Source organism: Cricetulus griseus, chromosome 2 (genome assembly GCF_003668045.3).
Source record: "Cricetulus griseus strain 17A/GY chromosome 2, alternate assembly CriGri-PICRH-1.0, whole genome shotgun sequence".
Taxonomy (NCBI): domain Eukaryota; kingdom Metazoa; phylum Chordata; class Mammalia; order Rodentia; family Cricetidae; genus Cricetulus; species Cricetulus griseus.
In genome coordinates this window covers 364,634,373-364,657,504 of record NC_048595.1, presented here as the reverse complement: position 1 = coordinate 364,657,504, position 23,132 = coordinate 364,634,373, and the positions used below count along the sequence as shown (strand labels likewise).

Here is a 23,132-nt window from a genome sequence, read left to right as displayed (position 1 = left end):
CTCTTCTCTTCTGTAAGAGCAGTGTGCATTTTCAACCATCTCTCCAGCTCATGGTACACATTTTGATACACCTATCTCTAGGTGTTTTGTTTTATGCTAATTTCAATGTTTTTATTAAGGCCATACTTCGACAATTTTATACATGTGCATAATGCATTCTATTTATTATTTCCCCAGACCCTCTCATCTTCCACATCTCCCTATCTCTTTCTCTCTCTCTGTCTCTTTCTCTCTCTCTCTCTCTCACTCTCTATCACACACACGCACACTAGTCCCTTTTCCAGATTCATGACTTTAATTTTGCTCTGTGACCCATTTAGAGTTAGACATTTTAATATTCACACTCTCCCCCTTTATTGTTCATTTACAGAAATTGTGGAGGTCTGAATGAGAATGCCCCCTGCATGGCCTCATATATTTGAATGCTTGGGCTCCAGTTGGTGGAGCTTTTTGGGAAGGATTATATTGCGTGCTCAAAGATGATTGTAGGCCGTAATGCTAAGATTTCTTTATTCAGATAAACACCAGCCAAATGCAAGCCAGAGTGTGCCCAGAGGCTGCAAGCTAGCGAGTCCAGAGAGAAGGGAAGGGGTCTCCATGTGTCTGCAGCCCCTTAAGAATTGCCCCCGAGTCATCTTCGACCCCCTGACCATGCCCTCATGGGCGTGGCCAGGCACACCTGTAGGGGCTACTAGGAGGCAGGGCTACAGTGTCTCCCTACAGGATCAGGAGGTGTGGTTTTGTTGGAGAAAGTGTGTCAATGGGATTAGGATTTGAGGTTTCAAAAACCCAAGATATTCCCAGCTAGTTCTCTCTGCCTTCTACTTGAGGAACAGCATGTAAGCTCACAGCTACTGCTTCAGCAACATGCCTGTCTGCCCGCTGCTATGCTCCCCACCATGATGGTCATGAATGCTACCCCTCTGCAATAGTGAGCCCCAAATTAAACATTTTCTTTTACAAGTCATGATGTTTTGTAATGGTGTGGTGGTTTGGAAGAAAATGGCCCCCAAAGGGAGTGGCACTATTAAGATTATGGCCTTGTTGAAGTTGGTGTGGCTTTGTTGGAGGAAGTGTGTCACTGTGAGGTTGGCTTTGAGGTCTCTTTTGCTCAAGCTTCCCTCAGTGTGACACTCAGACCACTTCCTGTCGATTTCAATCAACACGTAGCAGCTTCTCCAGCATCATGCCTGTCTGCATGCTGTCACGCTTCCCACCAGGATAAGAATGGACTAAACATCTGGAACTGTGAGCCACCACCTCAGTTAAATATCGCCATGGTCATGGTGTCTCTTCACAGCAATAGAAACTCTAACATTCATGGCAATAGGAAAGTAACTAAGACAGGAGTTGGTCCCAGGAGCAGGGCGTTGGTGTGACAGGCCTGACCATGCTGTTTTTTGGAGGAACTTGGAAGATCTTAGGACTTTGGACTAGGAAAATGGTTGGAAGCTGTTAGTAGATCTTAATGGGTCATCCTAATGGGAGCTTGGGAGGCAATTGTACTGAGAGTAAGGTGCACTACAGAGACACACCTTAAGCTCTCAGAGGGAAACGTATTAGCCATTGAGCTGGAGAACACGGCTATTTTGGCAAAGAATGTGGCTGACTTTTGGCCCTTATTTTAACAATCTGGCTGAATGGAAGATGGACTAGTTTCATTGGCAGAGAAGACTTAGAGAGCCTTATTAGCTCCATCACAGTGTTATTATTAGTGATCACTTATGAGGACCTACAGTGAAATGAGTAATGAATGGCTTTACCCATTAAGCCATGTTGCTGGACCTGTTCTATGATTCTTGAATCAATGAAGAGGTCAAGAATAAAAGAATGTAAGACATGTCAATAGACATGAAAAAATATCTGATACTCATTTCTGTATTTTAGAAAAGCTTCTAGAACAGGGCCAACGATGCCATTTTCTTAATCAAATAGCTTGGTAGAAAGCAATGAAGTTTATTCAACAATGACAAAATGGAGTATTTCCATTCAAATCAAGAGGAGAAAGTGTCTAGCATGACTAGTAGATTCATCGCTGATTTAAAGACTTTAGATGATAGTATTAGATTTAAAAAAAAAAAAAACAACATAGCACTGTATGTGACAAGAAGCAGAGTGGTTCATTATCCACCTGAAGAGAACACAGGAATCAATCCATTAAAACTACTTAGTAATGAATTCCAGATTAATGTCTGGTAACTAATCAAACACTCAGAAACTAATAAGAAAGCTACATGTTTTCTTTTTTCTTGAAGATCTAAATACAATATAGGTGTTTATTTTATTTACATATCAGTCACATGATGAGTACAAACCCCACCACAAACAGGATGCAGCTGGTCACTTCTCTGGTCTTCCATTGAGTCCACCTGAGGCAATCATCATTCACAAAGCCACCTACCAAGTAAGTCAGAATTCGTCTGATGCAACTGACTGGTGGTTATTGCAATAATAGATCTGCCCAGTATGAGATTCAGAGCCCGGTCTACACTCAAATCCATCATCCACGTCATATAGGACAAAGCAAATTCAGTTGCCTTTCCCATGTCCACGGTTTTAAGCTTGCCTAAGAGAGCAATGAGAAAATGAGAATCTTGTGTCACTCTCTCCCCAGATGTCTCCAGCAAAAGAATGGTTTCCTTCCTGTGTACTTCAGACATTCGCCCAACTTTATTTACGCAGGTGGCATTAAAGCTAAAGAGTTGGACAGCACTAAGTGTGTATAGAAGATGTGGCTCACGTCCAATGCTAGCCTGTGTTCCTCAACACTCATGTTGGCATGACTTGACAAATATCAGTATTTCTTCTCTGTTCATGCAATGAAGCTGTCCATTAGATCGTCATGGTCAGGGCCCCATCAATACAGCTAATTTTCAAATGCTCAGATACGCAGTATTCATAATCATCTTTTTTTAAGCTGTAGGAGACAAAATAATCACAATGCTTGTCCAGTAACACTCTTCTGCAGTGTGCCCATGTCGACCCGCCGAAAGCCTACATATTTTCAATCAGAAGAATTAGCCATACATTAAGGGGAATGTTCAGTCACTGTGAAGTAATTGGCACTATTGCAAGACGGTTTTTGAACGAGTGAAGACAATGTTCATACCTGTAGTAGACTTATATTAATTCTTAGATATTCGGTTAAAGTTAAAAAAAAATGAAGTGATAGATACTAAAATGTCATGCCGTCAAAAATATTTTAATTTATAAAACTACTGGAATTTTGTTTTTGTACTTAATTTGTTGATATAAAATTTAATTATATTAATTGTGTGTTCTCTCTGGAATGACACACCTGCAAGGATTTAAAAGATAATGCTCAATTTTGTTTTTTGTTTTTTTTCAGTTAGTAAACATAATAGACTGAGTTAAAATGTATTTTTCTGGTCAGGAAGTGAATAAACAAGTCACTGGGGCAGAACAGAAACCTTATAGCCCCACTCCCATGATCAGCAGAATTCACTATCACAACCTCAGTCCCAACAGAAATGTCAGGACAAAGTAGTCAAAAAAATAACACTTCCCCACGTCTTCCACCTTGTTTTCCTTATGTTTCCACGTTTTCCATACAGGTCAAATCTAAATGCATCGAAGTTTTAAATGCAAGGCACAAAAGCTGACGTTGGGAATGAACATGTGTACTCAACAGGTGAGGAGACGCTACGTGTATGGCTGAGAATCAGCGGAGGTGTTCCACGGACAGCCTTCTCCCTGCAACTCCCACCCCTTAGGTCAATCTTCCATTTTAGAACACTAGAGAGCTGTCAGCATCAAAACGGATCACTCCTGTGGACCCAAACAGGAAGCAAATGAAGCTGGGGGCTTGTGGAAGCAGGCTCTTGGTTGTCTGACAGTTAACCATTGCACCACTTTGCCTCAGGCAGAGCCTTGCAGACTGCCCCACACCCTACCCAGAAAACACATGCAGAGCCTTGCAGAGGGCCCCACGCCTTACACAGAAAACATGTGCAGAGCCTTGCAGACAGCCCCACGCCTTACCCAGAAAACACTTCTGCAAAGATGCTCGCCCACAAACTGGCTGCTCCACCGTGGAGGGGCGCCACCCTTGCGACTTATCCTTGCAATCACGAGTGATTGTTTCAAAGTGTCTTCTACCATCCTCATTTTTTTTTTCTCGAAAAACCTCTTCTTGACTCGACCTCTGGATAATACAAGCCGCAAAGGAGCCTGGTCACACTGCAACAGACCTCACCAATAAACCAAACTTGCCTTTAGAGCATGTGTCTTTGCTACCATTTAATTTGACACTTCTAATCCACAAAACCTTTACATTTCATACCCACAGGCTGAGAACCATATGCACATTTATCCTCAATTCTCTAGCAAAGCCAAGCAAAATCATAAAACAATCCCCTAGAAATAGGCTCAAGTTGACTGTAGTTTTTATTTTTCTCCCATGGAATTACACTGGGTTTCAGACATAAACAGAGTTTAGGTCCTAAGCAGTTGCAACTCAAATTCAATCCTGTCCAGTTTTTTAAAAATATTAACCAGTAGGTTATAAATAATGTGCTAATGTTGGCGACATTCACTTGAAGTTATTCTCAAATCTTGCATTCTGGATGCTCCTCTCCTGGGGCCTTGCAGATTCCATGCTTTCCAAATGGTCTTTCTCTCTCCCTTGAAATAATTTGAGAGCCACCCCAGGATTTGTCCTTTGTTGTTTAGGCTGTCACTCATCAAGCCTTCACTAACTACTAGCTTGTCACAACATTTGGGCATTCATTTCCTCCAGCACTCCAGGCTCACGAGTTCCTCTGTAGAGAGAGTGGTGAGGGTGGCTCTCTGCTCCCTGCCACTGCCTGTGCCTTCTGGAAGACATGTGCCAGGACCCGCATCTCTGAAATATGCTAAGAGCATTTCCTGAAAAGAAATAGCTTCTATGGAGACAAAGAAAGAAAAACAACTCAGACGAAGTTACTCTCTGTAATTTGATGATAAAAACAACCTATCAACAAACACACTGTTGTTGAAATGCACATGTTCTGCTGCAAAAGAAGCAACTGAATTTTACATGGTTTTGCAGATGGAACTGGAAACAACATAAATGAAATGCATCTTTTTGCTGTTTCTTTGAAAGCCTGAAACACATGGGTTTGGTTTTCTTCATAAGCAACCCAGTTCTGCCTGCTGATTTGCACTTACTACCCGGATCATCATTTCAGCTGTGTGTAAACACCTGCTCCTCTTCCAGGCTGGCTTCTGCTTCACGGTGGGTTGGTTCAGGGCCTGCCAGCCTTGCCTCCAGTGGGTATGCATTCAATAGCTAAGGACTTGAAAGGTTTTCAGCCTTTCCAAATTACCTCTCTTGCTCTACTTTAGGGCTTTCTCCTAGTTTTTCTCTAAAACCTAATGGCTGCTAGGGAACTTTCTGCTCTGGGACAATTTGATGGGGTGCCTGTTGCAATCCTAAGAGGACCCTGTTCCCTGCCTCCACATGAATGACAAAGACAAAGAGGAGCACATGGGCAAATCCGAATCCTAGGAACCTGTGTTAATTGAGTACAGGCCCCAGAGGTGGGGCTAAGGAAGGTCTCAGATTCCCAAAGGCAAGGCTCCTGCTATGACCAAGCCTGGAGGTTCATGTGGGATATTCAGTAAGAAGGTGCAACACAACTATTGCATTTATGACTTAGGGCATTTGTTTTAGGCAATAAAAGAATAAGCTAATATGATTAAGGCAGCAGCTGGAGTCCTAGCACTCATTTTCAAATCGTCTCAGTAGCTGTCATGGTGACCACGCATCTCTGTCTCCATGGCTTTAGGGACATGTAACGAGGAGACCCTTATGAAGGGTTTTCAGATGGACCTGGTTCTAGAAGGCTTGGGCTGTACTGAGGAAGCCATGGCAGAGGTGAGGGGGCATTCCTTTGCATGGTGGAATGGTTGTGAGTATCTTATGCTACTAAATTCCAGACTCCAGTGAGTGGGTGGGTGGCTTTAACATGGCTGCTCTGGAGCTGGAGAGCCAGATAGGGAAGATCTGAGATGCTAGTTCATTCGTTCGGTTGACACAACACATGGCTCCTGCTCCAAAGGAGGCTGTTTGTTCTATGTCAAATACGAGGGACCAGCCTAGGAAGATGGCTTTTGGTGGCTCTGAATGACATGTCCTTTTGTGGAAGAGTTTACGTGAATGACTATAGCCACAGAGCAAGAGAAAACCGTAATTAGCACATTCACTAGATAAATGGTTCCGACATGACTACAGATCACAGCAAATTCGGACATTTCTTTTACACTCTTCAGATGTTATCTTTGATATCCATTCTTTGTGTTTGCGTTGGTGGAAGGTAGCAATCTTCAAAGGTTTAAAACATGCCCAAGTGTTACCTGATAGGCATAGAGGCTAGGTCAGACAAAGAGAGGTTCATGCTAAGTGTCTAAGAAGGGAATTAAAAGTTGACTGTAATCTTCCATCCTTCCATAATCATGACTTTCTAACCAGTGAATCAACCTGCAGGATTTATCCTAGGTTTTCTAGATGTGGAACTGCAGACCATAGTCAACAGTGATGCTTGGGTAGCTCCTCCAGGCTCTTGTTTGAGTCTGAACGTGCAAGGGCAGTTTTGGCAAGAGCTCTCGCTGCTGTCCTCAGGTACAGGCAACCAGTGTAGAAATGGAAGTGAGTAAGCTCAAAGAAAGCTAACTGTCAGGACCAAGGACAGAAAGCATGGCTTCCCAATGGATAGCTAGGCAGGCATTACTTTGAGTGGGGCCAAAGGAAATGAGCTGCTCACAAACAGGAAGGCCAACACTCATATCCTACAGTGTGGAAGCAGGATACAGCCATGGGGCTGAGGGGCTCAGGTGGGCATGGCGATGTACCCAGAGAGGTGATGGATGGCAAGTCCACATGCTGGAGAGGGATCCGAGAAGGAGGAGAGGGTGAATCTGAACAAAGACATTCTAGAAAGGGCTGTAGTCAGATGCTGGACCACAGACAGTGAGGAAGGATGCAGTGTTCTCACGTGGTGCTGACGACAATCGGTGCCAACAGGGGACTTCTCTACTTTTCTTCTTCAGAAACTCTCGATACAGAGAATTTGATGACAACCTGGTGTCCCTGTCCCTGACTTGGCTCACAGTCTTTTCACTGCCCACACTGTAGGCAGTGCGGAGACTCAGCACGGCCTTGAGCAGGATGCACTGAAGGATTTGCCTTGTATGAGCCCACAGGCACAGGCGTGGTGTTGGAGACCACTCCGGGTATCAGGGTGAGTCCTCATCTGTCCCTTCTGATGGAAAATGCCTGGGCGCTGGATTCCTGCCCTCCCTTGCTGGCTATCCAGCACTTGCCACATGGTGGATTTGTTGCCTGAATAATGAGTAACAGGCAGATGAATTTATCTAAGATCAGATAATCACCCACAAAGACAAGGTGAGATATTTGAGTCTTCTCCCTCCCCTCCCCATTTCCAAACAACAACTTGGGGTCAGAACATCCATGAGTTTTGTGTGCTTTTATGATAAAAAGAAAAAAAAAAAAGCCACAGACTTGTTCATGGCTGTTTTTAAAGTTAGGCAGATGGAGGCAAGAAAGATCAGTCCAGCACCAACTTGGAGCACTATATGTGGATTAGGTCAGCGGAGAGACAGCCAGCCACAGGGACACAGTACTTGTGGAGGTTCTTTCCCTCACGGACAGAGCTTCCTGCTGCCCCTTCTTGATCTCTGCCAGAGAATCGCATGCACACCCCACCCCACATCATGAGGTTCACTGTGCTTCTCTGAGGCAGGTGCCACCCATGCATGAGATGTGATTTGAGGTGACATCACCACATCCCTGTGGTATCAGCAGGGCCTTTACCTGACCACTATAGTCATGAGACTAAGGAAGGCTGCTATAATCCAGCCTCTGATACTGAATGGGAATGTGTGGAGTGGAAGCAGAGTGAAGAGCCAGCATCCTGTGTCATGTTTTTCTGATCATCCACCAAGACCTGGGAATTGTTGCTCTTTATAGCAGAAATGAGCAAAGGCCGATCGATGAAAACATTCATATTCAGAGAACCTTAGTAACATAGGACAGGGGTTTCAGTTCATCCCTTGTGCTCCATCAAACACACTGACCACCCTCCAGAAAGGAGAGGAACAACTCCTGTGACAGCCCATATCCTAGTCCTGGTCTCTCTCTCTCTCTCTCTCTCTCTCTCTCTCTCTCTCTGTGTGTGTGTGTGTGTGTGTGTGTGTAAGAGGGGTTGGTGGAAAGCCCCTGGTTGCCAGATCCAACCCCTGTCCTTTTTTGGATTTGTCTTTCCTGGCCACCGGCCTGGATTACCAAGATATTAGAATATTGCTGCAGACCAGCGCCCATATCCAGGCAAGGCCCAGAGCTCCTCTGTGGGCTCACCATACTCCTGAAGGTGCTGGTGCTTCTCAAACCTAGACTGGACTCTGACCACTCAAGGCATAGGAGTGTCAGCAGCAGATACCACTATCCTCTCTTGGATGTTTGCCTAAGTGTCATTTCTCTGCTGCGGGTAAGATGACATTTTCCCAATGAGTGACTATGAGGGAGGCTCTGAAAGGAATAAAACTGACTGTTCTTCAAAACTGGGATCCTGTGAGGTGGGTCAGCACACATGTTCAATCAGCTTGCTGTCTATTCTCTCACCTGCTGTCCTTGGTGGAGTTTGGGCTCTGGCCACCATCAATCCGATGACGAAGGTTAAAAGAGTAGGTGAAGTTCTGAAGACCAATCCAGAAGAAAGAAGCCTTGCCAGCAACAGGCAGCCCACGCCTGGACCAGCCGAGTGCTAGTCATGGCCAAGCTTTTGTGGCATGTGGTATCCCTTGGAACGTCCCGGCAGGCAAGGCTTTGAGCCCAGCCTTGGTCTGTCTGTGTCTGGAGCTGGGGTTGGGGGGGGTGCCTTCCGGGCAGCCAGCAGGCTTGCCAGGCCTTGCTGTCACAAGGAAAGAATCTGCAGGTCTGTAAACTTGCTATTTTTAGGCCTTTGTGGGGCTGAGCCAGTTCCCCAGTGTAGTAAGAGCCACATATTTTACTGAATAGAACCTTGAGAACTTATAACACATGACTTCAACCTACTCAGAAACTTCAGGGGGTTGAAATGACATACAGCTAATTCCTGAAGACAAATGGGCAAGCCCCCAAACCCCTTTGTCCTCTCTCATTGCTCCCCTGGTCCACACCCACTTAAGCGTGTGGCTCACTCAGTGCCACCCACTAACTGCAAGTCTTCCTGCATGTGCTCCTTGGCCAGGCCTGGCCAGGCAACTGTGCTCAATGCCAGCCATCATGTCAACTAGCTCAAGGTGCCTCCCACATAGGGGGCATTTCTTGCTCTTCCACAGGGAGCATTTCCTGATCTCCCTGGTGTCCCCCAAATCAGGAAAACAGGACCTCCAGCCATTGCTAAATCCATATCCCAGAAACTACTCTCTGCCCAACTCTTCCAAGAGACTTGGTAGCCCTCTTCAGGATGTATGAGGACTGTGGCTAGTTGTCCTCACTGCCACACCACAGAGTTCTTCCCAGGGCTTGGCATGGTCCCCAGCCTGTTCCTGTCCATGGAGTATACTGGATGACCCTCTAGAGAAGGCCTTAGAGATTCAACCCAACTGCCTGGCTCAGAATTCTCCAGGCCTAATCTGGTATGGCAGGGTGAAGAAGCCTAGTCAGACACAAGTGCTCAAGGTGGCTTCCCTCTGGAGGCTTACCTAGCTACATAGAACTGTCTTCCCTTGGATAAAAGCTAATAACTCAGCTGGATGTGGTGGCTCACACCTGTAAACACACTTGGGAGGCAGAGGTAGGAGACTGTCCCAAGTCTGAGGCCAGCTTGGGTTAGCGAGTGAATCCCAGGCCAGCCAAAAGGGTAGGCAGAGAATATAGAACAGCTCGAGAATTAGTAAAGAAGAGCAGCTCTGTACAACTGGTGGAAGAGAGTGAACCGAGAGTGGGGGTCAGGGGGTGGGCCTAAGTATTGTCTTTCTGCCTCACTGAGAGGAAAAGGCCCAGAGGGGCCTGGAAGGCTTGGAGGAAATCCCAGCTTTTTAATGGAATCCCAGAGGAGTGAGAATTGCCTGTTGATGGGCTCTGTGAATGGTCACTCTTGAAATCCAGCCGCAATGTGAATCACTTTAGCTGTCATATAATCCTAAGTGTAAGTGACCAGGTCCATCCACCCCTTCCTGAAGATACTGCCTGTGAGGTCAGAGGTTCACCAGATGGCCCAAGGCTGTACAATCGAGCATGGGGATGGCAGTTGGGAAACTGGGCTCACAGACCCTGAAACAAGAGAAGTTGTTTGACCTGCTTACAGTCTTGGTTCCCGTAGGAGCTCTTCACATTTTCCCTGGGGTGGACAAGCTGGGTTTACTCACCTAGGCTTCCTACCTGGGTGGAGCCTCTGCTTACTGACTGTTGGCACCTGAGGTGGTGAGGTGTGGTCCTGGGCTGTCCCCAGATGTGACCTCAGACAGGAAACACAGCCAACTTGTCTAATTTGGCCGCAGGAAATGTCCAAGGGCGGCCTGTGGTGTGCAACACTGGCACTCAGTTCTTGTTGTCCCTTCAGACCACAACCAGGAGAGACAGAGACGGGGTGTGGAAGAGATATGGAAAAACATGGATGGCCCTGTCTTTTATTTGTCTTCTGCACTATAGATTCTAGGCGGTTCCAAATAAAATAAAATAAAATGAGCATCCTATAAACTGAACACAGGTCAAAGACACCAGTGTTTAATATCAATTGCTCCATAGTGCTTTCTGCCATCACCCATGCTGTCTTGTGCCAGTGGTGGCTCCCATGTTCACGTCTGAGCCATTCTGTCACAGTCCCTTTAGCAGAAACACATAGCTCTTGACACCCCTCTCTCCTGCCTCCACACACTGAAACAATCCTGGATCCTGTGACTTTAGCTTCCCAACGGTTCACAGCAGAGCCAGCGCTATACATCTGCCAGTCTCGGTTGCTTATGTCCTGGGCGCAGATAGAGGAATTCCCAGCCATTCTTTGGGAAATCTGCATTCTGGATGCAGGAGATTTCCTGGTCACCCCAGGCCTTGCCATTCACCCTCCTTCAGGACCTTCTCCCTCACCTGCTGGCCCTCCACCACGAAGCACAGGACTTCTCAGGGCCAACGAAATGGCCATGTTGGGAGGAAGCCTGGATCCGAGTGAGTGGGTGGCACTGAGCCCCCACCTCACCCTCGGTTCCCTATGGGCTAGCTGAGAGCTCTTTCCCTTCACCTGGATGGGGTCATGGATAGCAAAGAAACTTTTCAAATGCTGGCTTCTAGCACCTTTTCTTTTCCTTTGGTATTTGACAGCAGCCAGTTAGAGCAACTGGCAGGGAACAAGTGGCAGCCTCTGACCTTACCATTTCCACACAAGACTTCAGCAGTGGGACCCTTGGGCCTGGGATATGGCCGGTGTTAGAGCTGTCAGCCTTGGGTGTGAGCCCTTTGGACTTGGCAGACTCGACAGTTCTCTGGAGGTCTTCTTGTAGCCAGGACCGCAAGCTCTCTGCTCTGGCTGTTTATAACCCACTCTGTCATTGTCTTTCTATTTTCTGCCGTCCTCCTGTCCTGACTGCTCTTGGTCTGTTCAGCCATCCTTCAGTTGTCAGTGGTTGCTGCCAGGGCTCAACTTCACTCACTGTTTCTGCTGGAAAGCATACCAGAGCAGGGATGCAGCTGGGGCGGCTGAGGCACCCAGCAGCCAGACAGGAATTGGGTATTGGGCACAGCTGGGACCAGTCAAGGGCAATGGTCTCCTCCTCTAAGAGGTGGGATCCCAGTGGGTCAATGGGATGCCCGGGGGGGCCTCAGTAGCACTGCCACACTGGTACTACCACTGTGTAGATTCAGGCTTGTGGGGGCGGGGGCTGCTATGGGTATGCCCCAGGCCACTTCAGCTGACTGGAGACACACCAAGGCCAGCTGTCAGTCAGCACCCTCTCTTCTCACCCATCACTGTTCTCCCTGCTGTCCTCTGCCAGTGCTGCCAGCAGCTCAGCATGAACTACTGGGAGCAGGACAGAGGAGTCAAGGGAAGTCTTCACTGGATCTGAGGTTGTGACACCATGAGAAGTAGTAGGAGGAGGTCTCCCGGACAACTCCCTGGGAATCTAAGCAGTCTTCTTACATGGCCTGAAAAGGGGGGCTTTGGACTAATCCCAGCCATTTGTTTTGGACCAGGTACGGTTATGAAGAATTGTGCTTTTGACCAACCATGGCCTTGCTACAAATCATAGCCTTCCCTGTAGTCGGGGACATGTTTCCTCTCTACAGGGTAGGGACATTCTGAGGAGGCTTGTGACCGCAAGGCTGGGGGCAGACTGACAGCCCTGTCTGGGTCTGTGCCTCTGAGAGCCAGGGCATGCAGCCTTTCACGGCTGTCTCAAGGTGCCCATGGTGTGTTCAAAATGGCACAAGTGCTATCCTGCTGGCAGTTAAAGGGACAGGGTTTTTGCTCAAGGCAGCTAGGGTAAGAGAGAGAGAGAGAGAGAGAGAGAGAGAGAGAGAGAGAGAGAGAGAGAGAGGGAGAGAGAGAGAGAGATCTATATATAATTAGGCAGTCCAGTTGCCCCATCCTCATGTCTTTGCTTATTTAGGTAAGATGCACGAGAGAAGAGAAGGGAAGCTTACAAACTTAAAGGACTCACTGCTGGCACCAACACTGCTTTACTCATGCTTAACTGCTGCCCAGTGTCCAGGGATAGTCCACCTGTTCTCTCAGCTGAGCCCTGTATGTTGCACTCAGATCCGTGTCTGACTGGATAGGGCTGAGCCCCCTCCCCATCCACTCCCTGAATGACTGAGTGGAACAAACCCCCCTTTCCCACAGTCTAGGTCCCCAGATAACAAAGTGTAGTTGAAGTCCCTTCTCTTTCAGCCAGATCTCTGGATATTCAAATCCCTGGGTGTCTGGGAGTTGCTAAGTCCTCCTGCCTATACTCCCTGCCCACCTTGGCCCCACACTGACAGGATTGTGACAGAAACAAGCTCTCCAATATGTCATCCAGTTCCAGTTTGGGATTATTTCCTACAGTGGCCTTGGTTCCTGACCCTCACGAATGATCTCTTGAATGGTCTCCACACTAAAGACTGCACCTATCACTGACTTCCTACTTCTGCCAAAGGACATTACCCCTTCCCCCAGCCCTTCCCTGAATATCCAGCCAATCAGGCAGAGTGGGCTCTTCTAACACAGTCAGACTGCATTGTCCTAGGAACAAACCTTTAAAGGGAGCTTCCTCAGTGCCACAGCTTGACACCTAGTCGTCCCATGCCTGTCAGTATGTGTGGGCTCCAACATTTCCGTCATTGTCCTTTCCTGGGCCTCCACCTGGAATGCTTCCCCTGGAAGCTCTTCTTGACTCCCCTCTCTGTCCATAGCCCTCCTCTGTGTTTTCAGGACACAACTCCACTTTCTACACTGAGAGTCTCTGGGCTCTCTCACACAGAGGCTGTGCAGGTCATCTGTCCATACTGAACACAATGCAGGGACCAGAATTTCCTGGTTACAACAAAGTACCCTCTTGTGGAGATACAATCAGCCCTGCTGACAATTCCTGCCCTGGAGTGAGCTGGGGAGGAGGCCATCTAGGGACCTGAAATGAGAGGGTTGCATTCTCCTGGTGGGGTTACTCCAAGGATGGCCGGAAAAGGTCACAACAGGTTTTCAGGCTTAAGACACATACGTTGGGTTTGTGGTCCCCTCCCCTAACTAGTTTCCCCTTTGCTAGTGGATCCCATCCTTTGTCATTTGTCCCCTACTCATGCCCAGTACAAACCACGACTCTATTGGTTTTTGTCTCATTTCTTAGCCTCTCTGGTGGTTAAAAGTGGCTATAATTATGGTCAGTTCATCAATACAAATTTAAGAAAAAAATGTAGACAGTTTTTCTTGGAAAATTATTGCTGTTTTGACAAATAGGTCACACGCAAGAAGACAATGCCCTATACTTCTCCTTCATGTCCCCCACATGGACATGAGGGCTGGATTGGGACAGTCCTCAGCAAAAGTCTGGGGCTTACAGGCAGGTCAGCTTGCACAGGCTAGGGTGCTGTGCCACCACACCACGGATCTGTTATCTTGGGGCTTCCTTATAACCAGAGCAAAAGAATTTGTCTCCTTGTTTAATCCTCTGTAGTGGGTTGGAGAGTATCCTCTCAAAGTTCACTCTCAGAGCCTCCGACCACGACCTTGTTTGGAAATAGTTGTTATAGATGTTATAGATGGCCCATCTTGAGATGAGCTCACCCTGGATTCAATATGGGTCCTAACTCCAATGATCTGCGTTTTTATAAGAAGGTGGGGGGGTGGGGGCTGGAGAGACAGATCAGTGGTTAAGACTGTTTCCAGCTCTTGCAGAGGACATGGGTTAGGTCCCCAGAATCTACACTGGGCAGCACACTACCTCTGTAACTCTAGTTCTAGGATCTCCAATGTCTTCTGGCCCCTCAGACATCTGCACACATGTGGAGGTCCAGGAGCACACAGGTGCATGGACCACTTACACATAAGTAATCAATGAATCTTTAAAAAGTAATAGATGATACAGATACATGGGGAGACAGTGGGGCTCTTATTATTAGCTGTCCTGTATCCACATACCATGTGTGTGATTGCTGTATCATCTATTAAGACAAAAGGACAATAATCAGACCCACTGGTTTGTATAGATAGAACATCTGTCATGTGGGCTCACAGTGTGGTGAGAAGTGATGACATGCCAGCTCAAAGTTTGCCCATGTCTGCTTGCTTCTTGTCCTGTTTAGCTATGCTAAGAATAAGTGGGGATACCTTGTTGCATGAGGAAACACATGAGGTTGACAGCTTTGTGCCCCAGCTGCCTGTCAGCCAAACATCAGCTGCATGAATGTGACACTCTGGGAAAGCCCACCTTTGGCTGTCCTGCCAGTTGACGACAGCAAGATCAGCCATGTTGGATTTCAGTAGGCCGACTTTGAGAAACACTAAACATTACTTTGTCATTGGGTTTGAGGGTAACTTGCTACCCAGCAGTAGCTTTGTCATTGGGTTTGAGGGTAGCTTGCTACCCAGCAGTAGCTCAGTGATATGCTGCTCAGCCTGGGAACCTGGATCTACATTTTAAGACTTCACTGTGTGAGCTCTTCAAGCCCCGTGGAAAAAGTGCTGGTGACAAAGGAATCATCTCCCTGCCCAGGGTTTCAAAGATTGGTTTACTCTCAGCATCAAGAAAGATAAGGCTTCTGCAGCTGGAGAGATGGCTTAGCAGTTGAGAACACCTGCTGTTCTCGTAGAGGACTTGGGTTGGTTCCTCACACCCACATGGTAGCTCATAGTCATCTGTAGCTCCAGTTCCAGGGATCTGGCAAGGGACACTTCTCTGGCTTCCATGGGCACCAGACACACACACACACACACACACACACACACACACACACACAGTACAATTACAGTACATGTAGGCAAACACTTATTTATACACATAAAGTAAATCTCAAAAGAAAGATATGGCTTCTAATTTACATAAAAACATTTGTGATCTAATATTTAAAACCTTTGCTCTAACCACAAAACTAATCAACTAATAAAGGAGGGGGGGTTAGCTAAAGGCCACTGTAAAGATGGATCATGAGACCATAAAAAAAAAAAAAAAAAAAAAACAAAACCAAGAGGAAAATAGTGGCAGACCCTGGAAGCCAGCAAGGGGACTTCAGTCTTTGGCCATTCTTCTAACACTCATGGGAGGGCTTACCCTGTGTGCTACTGTCCTAGAGCTGATGTCCATCAGAGAAGAGGACAAGCCTTCCTCTCCTTGGGGACCTGTTATTTTGATGGAGTAGAGGGAACACAGATAAATTATGTATGAGATGGTGGCATCAAAAGGTGTTGAAGCCCTTGCCCTGGGTGCCAGAATGGTCTTCTGGGGAAACAGATCTTTGCAGGTGTTCTCAGGTTATGCTGACATTGTTAGGGTGAGCCCGATCCAACATGGCAGGTTTCCTAGGAAAAGAAAAGGGAAAGTGCCATGCTACAATGGAGACAGGTTAGTGCTGAGGACTGCCAAGAGGAGCAGACACTTAGAGGAAAGTAGGAAGCAGGGGCTGGTTCTCACTGCACAACCTTCTGAGACAGTACCGTCTAATGACATCTTGATACCAGACTTCCCGGTCTCCAGAACTGGGAAGGAACAAGCTTGTTTTTCTGGTCGCCTGACTGGTAAATTGGGGAAAGAAATGGGGAAGTTGAGGACAAAGCCTGCAATTTAAGCAGAGCCACTTGGAAGTCATGAAAATGTGAAAAGGGGGTAGGTAGGAAGAAGCATGTGTATGTCTGGGCAAGACCGTGCCAAGTAGCTCTAAGAGTCAGTGTAACAGCTCCGGGGCAGGAGAGTGCCCCACCCTTGTGGCTGGTACAAGTGAGGTTATGGGATAGCCTGGGAGCAAAGGCCTGAAGAGGGCTATGATGACAAAGTAGAGTCTAAAAGGTTAGCAAGGTTGTTACATCGAGGAAAGAGAAAGCAAGCCCCTGTAAGATTTAACTTTGTGTGCATACATGTGTGGACGCAAATGCTTAGGAGTCACTTAAAGAACCAACTAAAGGGGACAAGGATGGGATATGGCAAATCATCTGGGAGGCACAATTTAAAAACAGACCGAAGACAGAGGTGATTGGAAGGACCAAGGACAGGAAAGATAATAGTTTGGTTTTGGATGCCTCTGGCAGTATGGTAGAGGGATGGAGTGGGGAAGAGTGCAAGGACTTGAAGGATCTTCCATGATCCATTAAAACTGAGTTCCAAACTGAGGACTGTTTTTCTTTCTTGTAGCATTTAACCTAACACCCCCTGTCCCCCTCTTTGGGACAGGGTTGATTTGTTTGATTCAGGTTGGCTGGAATTACAGGAATGCACCACCACACGCCGCTTAATGACCAGCTCTAATCACAGTCTGTGATGGCCACATAAGACAGGCGGTCAGAAAATGGCCAGAAACGAAACATTTATTCATATTCACGCCACTGACCAAAGGAACTAAGAACGCACTCCGGCCCGTTCACGTTGGTGCAGTCGTAGAGAAGGTGGTATCGACCAGGAGCGGAGTCAGCTCCCTTGTGCTCAAAATAAGAGGAGCCCGGGTAGTAGTGGGCCAGAGCGCAGCCCAAGCAGACAGACAGCATCCGCCGAGCCAGGGAAGTAGCGGGCCCGAGCGCAGCCCAAGCAGATAGACAGCATCCGCTGGGTTCCTGCCCTCGCGATGCCCAGGCTCGTCCCGCACATCAAACGCACGGGGCACTGGCACTGCTTCCGACTTGCCCGGCCGCATGGCCCGTGGCGCACCCCAAACCCGCATACTGGCGGGGCGCTCAGGGCTGCGGTGGGCCACGAGGCTCTGCCCGGGTCCCTTGACTGCACAGAACGGGAAAGCACATGTCCGTCCGGAGGGCGGCGGCCGCAGCACCTGCAACGCTCGTCCAGGGCCGCCGCCGCGGCTTACGCGGTTTCGTTTTCCCAGCCGGCGCGGAAACTTCCACCCGGCCGCTCGCTGCCCTTTGCGCACGCGCGGAGAGCCTGGGAGCGGCCCCGCCCACCCGGCGCTGTCCCCCCCCCCCACCGCCGCCCCCTCGGGCCCCGCCCTGTCTGTCTGGTCTGCGGGCACCCGCGCCTCCGCCTCCCCGCCGCCGCCCAGGAGCGCGCAGCGCGCAGGCGCGGTAACCAAGGCGGCGCTGCCTGGTGAGGATTTGAAATCCCCGCGCGTGCGCATTGCGCCGGGGGCCCCGCGCGAGGGAGGCCGCGCCTCCGCCCGCGCCCCCGCGCGCCGCCTCCCCGCCCGTCATTGGAGCGGAGGCGGCGGCCCCCGTCCCTCCCCGCGCCTGGCCGCCGTCGCCGCGTCTTTCCGCCGCGCCGTGCTGCGCCGCGGAGCCCCGTGACTGACGGCCGCGCGGACGGACGGAGGGACGGACGGACGGCCCGGCGCTCTGGGCCCCGCCCCCTCGGCCGGTCGCCGCCCCTCCGATGGCCTCTCCCCCGCCGCCCGCACGCAACGCCGCCGCCGCCGCGGCCCCCTCGCCCTCCCCGCGCCTCCTGAGCCGCCGGCACCGCAGCTGCGCCGCGCGCCCCACCGAGCGCCGCCCGCCTGCGCTCGCTCGCGCGCACCCCACCCACCGGAGCGCGGCTCAGGCCCGTCGGTCCCTCCGTCCGTCCGTCCGTCCCTCCGTCCGTCCGCTCGCCCGCGCGGCCGGCCCGGGGCGCGGCGGCGGGGGCGGGGCGGGGGGGGGCCGGGGGCGGCGCGTGGATGGATCCGCGCGTGGCCTGGATCCAGCCCGAGCAGAAGGGGCCGGCCAATGCCCTGTGGATGCAGATCTGGGAGACCTCGCAGGGCGTGGGCCGCGGCGGCTCCGGCTTCGCCTCCTACTTCTGCCTCAACTCGCCGGCTCTGGACACGGCGGCGCCCGGGGCTGCGGGACGCGCGGCGGCGGCGGCAGCAGCAGCAGCATCAGGAGGAACAGGAGGAGGAGGAGGAGCCCGGGGCCGGCGTCCTCCGCGTCGCCCCCGCCGCCTGCGCCCGGCCCCGCCGCGCTGCCTCCGGCTCTGCTGACCGCGCTCGGGCCCGCGGCGGAAAGCGCGCGGCGCCTGCACAAGTCCCCGTCACTGTCGTCCTCCTCATCCTCCTCGTCCTCGTCCTCGTCCAACGCCGAGTCCGGCACCGAGAGCCCCGGCTGCTCGTCGTCGTCGTCCTCCAGCAGCGCCTCGCTCAGCCGCGCCAGCGCCGGCCGCACCTTCTTCAGCTTCGCCGACGGCGCGGCCCACGCGCACCCGGGCCCACGCGGCCCCACGCCCGCCGGCTCGCCGCCGCAGCACCAGTTCCACCCGGGCCGGCGGAAACGGGAGAACAAGGCCAGCACGTACGGCCTCAACTACCTGCTGTCGGGCAGCCGCGCGGCCACGCTGAGTGGAGGGGGCGGCCCCGGGGCCCAGGCGGCGAGGCCCGGCACGCCGTGGAAGAGCCGCTCGTACAGCCCGGGCATCCAGGGGTGAGTGCGCCCGTGGGCACGTAAAAAAAAAAAAAAATCTCCGTTAGGACGAGACCTGGCAGGCCCGGCATTGACAGTTCGGGATGGAGGCCTGGGGATAGACGGGAAAGCCATTCTCTGCTTCCGACCCTCCAGGGCAGGGAAGCCAGGGGAGCGAGCTTGTTCTTTGCTGTAAGTTAAATCGAGTATTTGAGTGGAGTCGGGTTGAAGGTGATTTTTTTTTCCCCTTCCCTTTATGAGACAGTAGGCTTTTTGGGTAGTGATGCAGCTTAGCCATGAGGTGAGATTTAGAAGTGGGATGGTGTGTGTGTGTTGAGGCTACCTAGTGCCGTTTTAATTCTGGGCAGACATTAACAGAGCATCATCACCTGGGGATTCTAGAAAGCTGCCTAAGAGCACTCAGAAATTTTCCCTGTGTACTCACAGGAAGGTGTCATTTTCATTTAAAAAATTTCCACACATCCCAGAGGTAAGGGTTTAATGTCCCCAGTGACGAGAAGGTGGGGGTGTTGGTTTGGAATTGCCCCAGGTGAGACTGCTCTTGTGTGAAGCCATTCATTCAATCCATTGGCTTTTCTGAGCAACAGAATACTCGTTTATACTTTGTGCGTTTAAGACTGGTGAGGTGAGCGTGGCTTCCTCAGTTCCTGCAGATCTAAAAGGAATCGAGCTCCCCACCTTTCTCCCCTCCCCAGGCCTTCTCAGGTATCTAGACCTGCTGACAGCCCTGTCTATGTTGGCTCCAATGGTTGCTGGACCCCGAGACTCCTTTAAGGAAACTTAGGAAGGGGGATGTTGCCTTTTGAGGTGTGTGGGGCAACACTGATATTCTTTAAAGGGAGTGTGTGTTACATTGTAACAGTTGCCCGCCCCGCAACAACTTGTTTCACCTGGTTCCGGTTGGGAGTCTTGAGCATGCCCTACAGACCCAGGAGAAGCCTAGTTTCTTCTGCCATTTCCCCATAGTGCTTGGTGGTAAAACTTTCCGAGGCAGGTGTTCAAGGAACAGATTGTGTGTGTGGCTGTGGGCCTGAGGGAGGTTTCCAGACTGTTACATAACTGTAATGGAAATGGTGTCTCTGTTGTAAGATGGGGCTTGACCTCTGACAGTTCGCCTTGTGTAGTGAAGCATCACCAGCGTTGTCTGCCCCTCAGCGACAGCTGTGGGTGGCTCTTGAAGTGGTCTCGATGGTGGTTTGTAAGCTGCCCAGCCTCTGTATGTTCTCCTGGGCTTTTGTTAGTATGGGTGCCACTGTGGGCCAGGTGTGTTTCTAGAGTCTGTGGTGGAGTTGGGATGGGTTACATATAGTCTGGTTGATCCCGCCACACCTGGTCCCTTCTTTGAGTGCCTCTTCCTGGTCTACTTGGACATTGTTGCCTAGGTGTTCATACTTGGCTCCTCTCACACTTTCTCCCAAGTCCAGGCCTTGATCAGATGCTGTCTCCCGGACCTGGGTGTCTCTTCACACTTCTAGCATATTGGAATCAGCTCTGGTGGAGGCTGTCTGAGCAATCCTAGACTGGTGTCTTCTGTCACTGTGGCCTAGTCTGTGTCATTGGTCAGCATTGTCAGTGGGATGAGGTGCTACCAGCTCCCAGAAGACCCTCCTTCCCCTCTTCTTCCCCTATCTCTCCCCCACCTCCAAGAGAGATGAATGCCTGAACTCAGTGGTGCTTGGGCTCTGTTCCTCAGCTTGCCCTGGACCCTGCCTCTGCTCCCCCTTTGCTTACCTTAGGCACTATGTGGTATATAGATCTCTGAACCAGCTAAGATGTTGGCCTTGATCCTCCTTGCTGGACCAGGAGTTGCTGCCCACATCTCTTTTCTGTGCCTGGTGACTCTTCCATGTCTGTCTGAAGTGTCATGATTTTGTTGGATGGTGAATCCTGGAGGAGGAGCTTTCTAGATAGCGTGTCCTGCCTGGGAGAGCAGGGTACCTCTGTCTGGTTTTCACTGTGACTGACCTTTCAGAGGGGCTGGGGAGAAGTTAAGTGAACCAGGACAGCCGTAGAGCTAGGCCTGTGTGTTAGGAGAAAAGGTGGTCCCATCGATTGTTTCCATGTGGCTGGCTGGTCTTATGTGAACTGACCTTGGGATGGCAAGAAAGAGACCTCTGCCTGAATCTCGTCTAGTCTACCAGCTTGTCTAGAGTGATGTATGGGCCAGCACCAAGCCTTTATGGCTTAGCAAGAGACAGCACTAAAATCAAGTGTTGGCTTAAGTGTGGGTCAGTTAGTGAGGGGCTGCTGAGTGTTCTTTCTAGCCTTGGGTGTGCCTCTCAGAGGAGACTGCAGACCTCAAGAAAGGACGAGTGCTTTTCTGGTGGGTGAGTGTCTGCAGCTCCTGCTGAACCCAGCTTGGTCTCTGCCTGGCGGGCACGTGGCACCTGCAACATTCATCCCTTCTCTGGGAGGCGTCTGCCCTTGGACACTGCTTGCTGGCCGGGGTTCTTGGGACTGCCAACCTACTTTCCACCTCTGGGAGGAGGAAAAGGAGGGAGGTGAGAGAGTAAAGGGTTAGTGCATGGGCTTGGGGAGTAGGGAAGGTGTGTCCTGGTGCGAGAGTGCCCTGGGCACAGGGTTAAGTTGAACTTGGAGACCTTTGTTTAGGACGAGGTGTATGTAACGTTAGACATGCCCTCCACAACAACCTCTCTCCTAGAGATGGGGGCAGGTGTGGATGGGCTCTCAGGGTCCTGCCTCAGTGCTCCCCTCTGACCCACAACTTGCATCCTTTGCTGTGGTCAGTCTCAGTGGCTTCAGAAGCTGCTTCAGGGAAGGTGAAGAAGAGCCCTGTAAGTGAGAGTGTGTTGAGTGTGGTCCTCATGCATTTAGCCAAATCCTCACAGGTGTCTTCCAGCAGGAGTGCAGTTGGACATGGGAAGGCCTTGGCATACACCTGCAGCCCATGACCTGAGTTGGCTCTGTGAAGGTTGTGCCCTTCCAGGGGTGCCTGCAGTGGCAGCAATCATGTGCAGCTTCCTTGCAACTCTCTTCACCATGGTTAGTTTTTTCATATGTTCTGTGCCCTTGGTGATGGGACTCCCACTGTCCAGTCTGAAGCCCGACAAGCCTCTGGTGTTGGCAGTTACAGCATGGCTGTGGCTGTGGTGCTCACAGGACTCCAGGCATGCCCTGTCTGCTGTGCTCTTGTGAGGGACTCAGCTCGATGGAGCAGCCAGGTTCCCTCTCTTCCTTCACGGCTCCTGCCTGCTTTGACAGAATTAGTGGGCCTTTTCCTCAGAACACCCTCAAGTGGCTCCACAGGGAAGGCACAGGAGAGGGCCCCATGGGGTGCACTGTGGGACACAGGTGTAGTCACCATTGTCACCTGTATCTCCTTCTCCATCTCCCTGTGAACATCAGGGGGTATGTGGGAGGTTGTAAGCACGGCTCCTGCAGGTGGCAGTGGCCCGGTGGTCATGCTTTATGATTTCTGTCACAGAGATTATCATGGTGGAAGGGGGAGGTGAGAATGGTCAGTCACACGGCGCAGACATGCTGGCCGTGTTAGATCCTGTGCAACACTTCTCTAGTTTAGTGGCCTCACTGTTGTCCATGTTCCCATGGCCAGTCTCCACATGGACACAGGAAGGCTTGCACAGGTGTTTCTAGGGTTGCTGGGGGGCATCCTGGAGAACCAATGAGCCATGTGCCTGTCACTAGTGAGCCATGGCTTGCTCAGGTTGGAGAGCTAATGCTGGAGAAAGCTACCCAGGACAAGGGCAGTCTATTTTTTGGATTAGAATATTAAGCAGGCTGGCACAGTCCTTTGGAAAAATGAGAGGCCCTAGGGTTGGGGAGGCCCTGGGTTTGTTCCTAACACCAAGGTGAAAAGAAATAGACAGGGAAGGGAGAGACAAAAATAAAAACAGAAGCCTTGAGTGATTTTTAAACAAAAGTGTCTTCGTGTCCATGCTGTGGAAGATAGAGATGGTTCAGGTGTCTTGCTGCTGGGATTTTTGGATGAAAAAGCAGTACTGTTTTCACCTTAGGAGCAACATGCTTGTGGCTTAATTTAAAGTACTCTTAAGTAAACTTTTTTATATTTTTCTTACTTTATATATTTATTTATTTTTGATCTTTTTTTTGTGTGTGTGTATGTGCCTGTCT

General features: G+C 50.3%; 1 protein-coding gene and 1 pseudogene across 3 annotated transcripts in view; one reads left to right on the top strand and one right to left on the bottom strand.

The window, feature by feature from the left end:
• Positions 1–1,464: 1,464 nt before the first annotated feature.
• LOC100760579 lies at positions 1,465–17,311 on the bottom strand (annotated as a pseudogene).
• Positions 17,312–18,528: 1,217 nt separating this feature from the next.
• Tent4a (terminal nucleotidyltransferase 4A) overlaps positions 18,529–23,132 on the top strand; it is a 35,170-nt gene continuing 30,566 nt past the window's right edge. For 2 of the 3 annotated variants that reach the window (XM_035440647.1, XM_035440648.1), the window contains exon 1: positions 18,529–19,019. The gene's annotated coding sequence lies outside the window, so the exon portion shown is untranslated. The remainder of the gene's footprint in view (positions 19,020–23,132) is intronic. The other variant, XM_035440649.1, reaches the window with a different exon arrangement.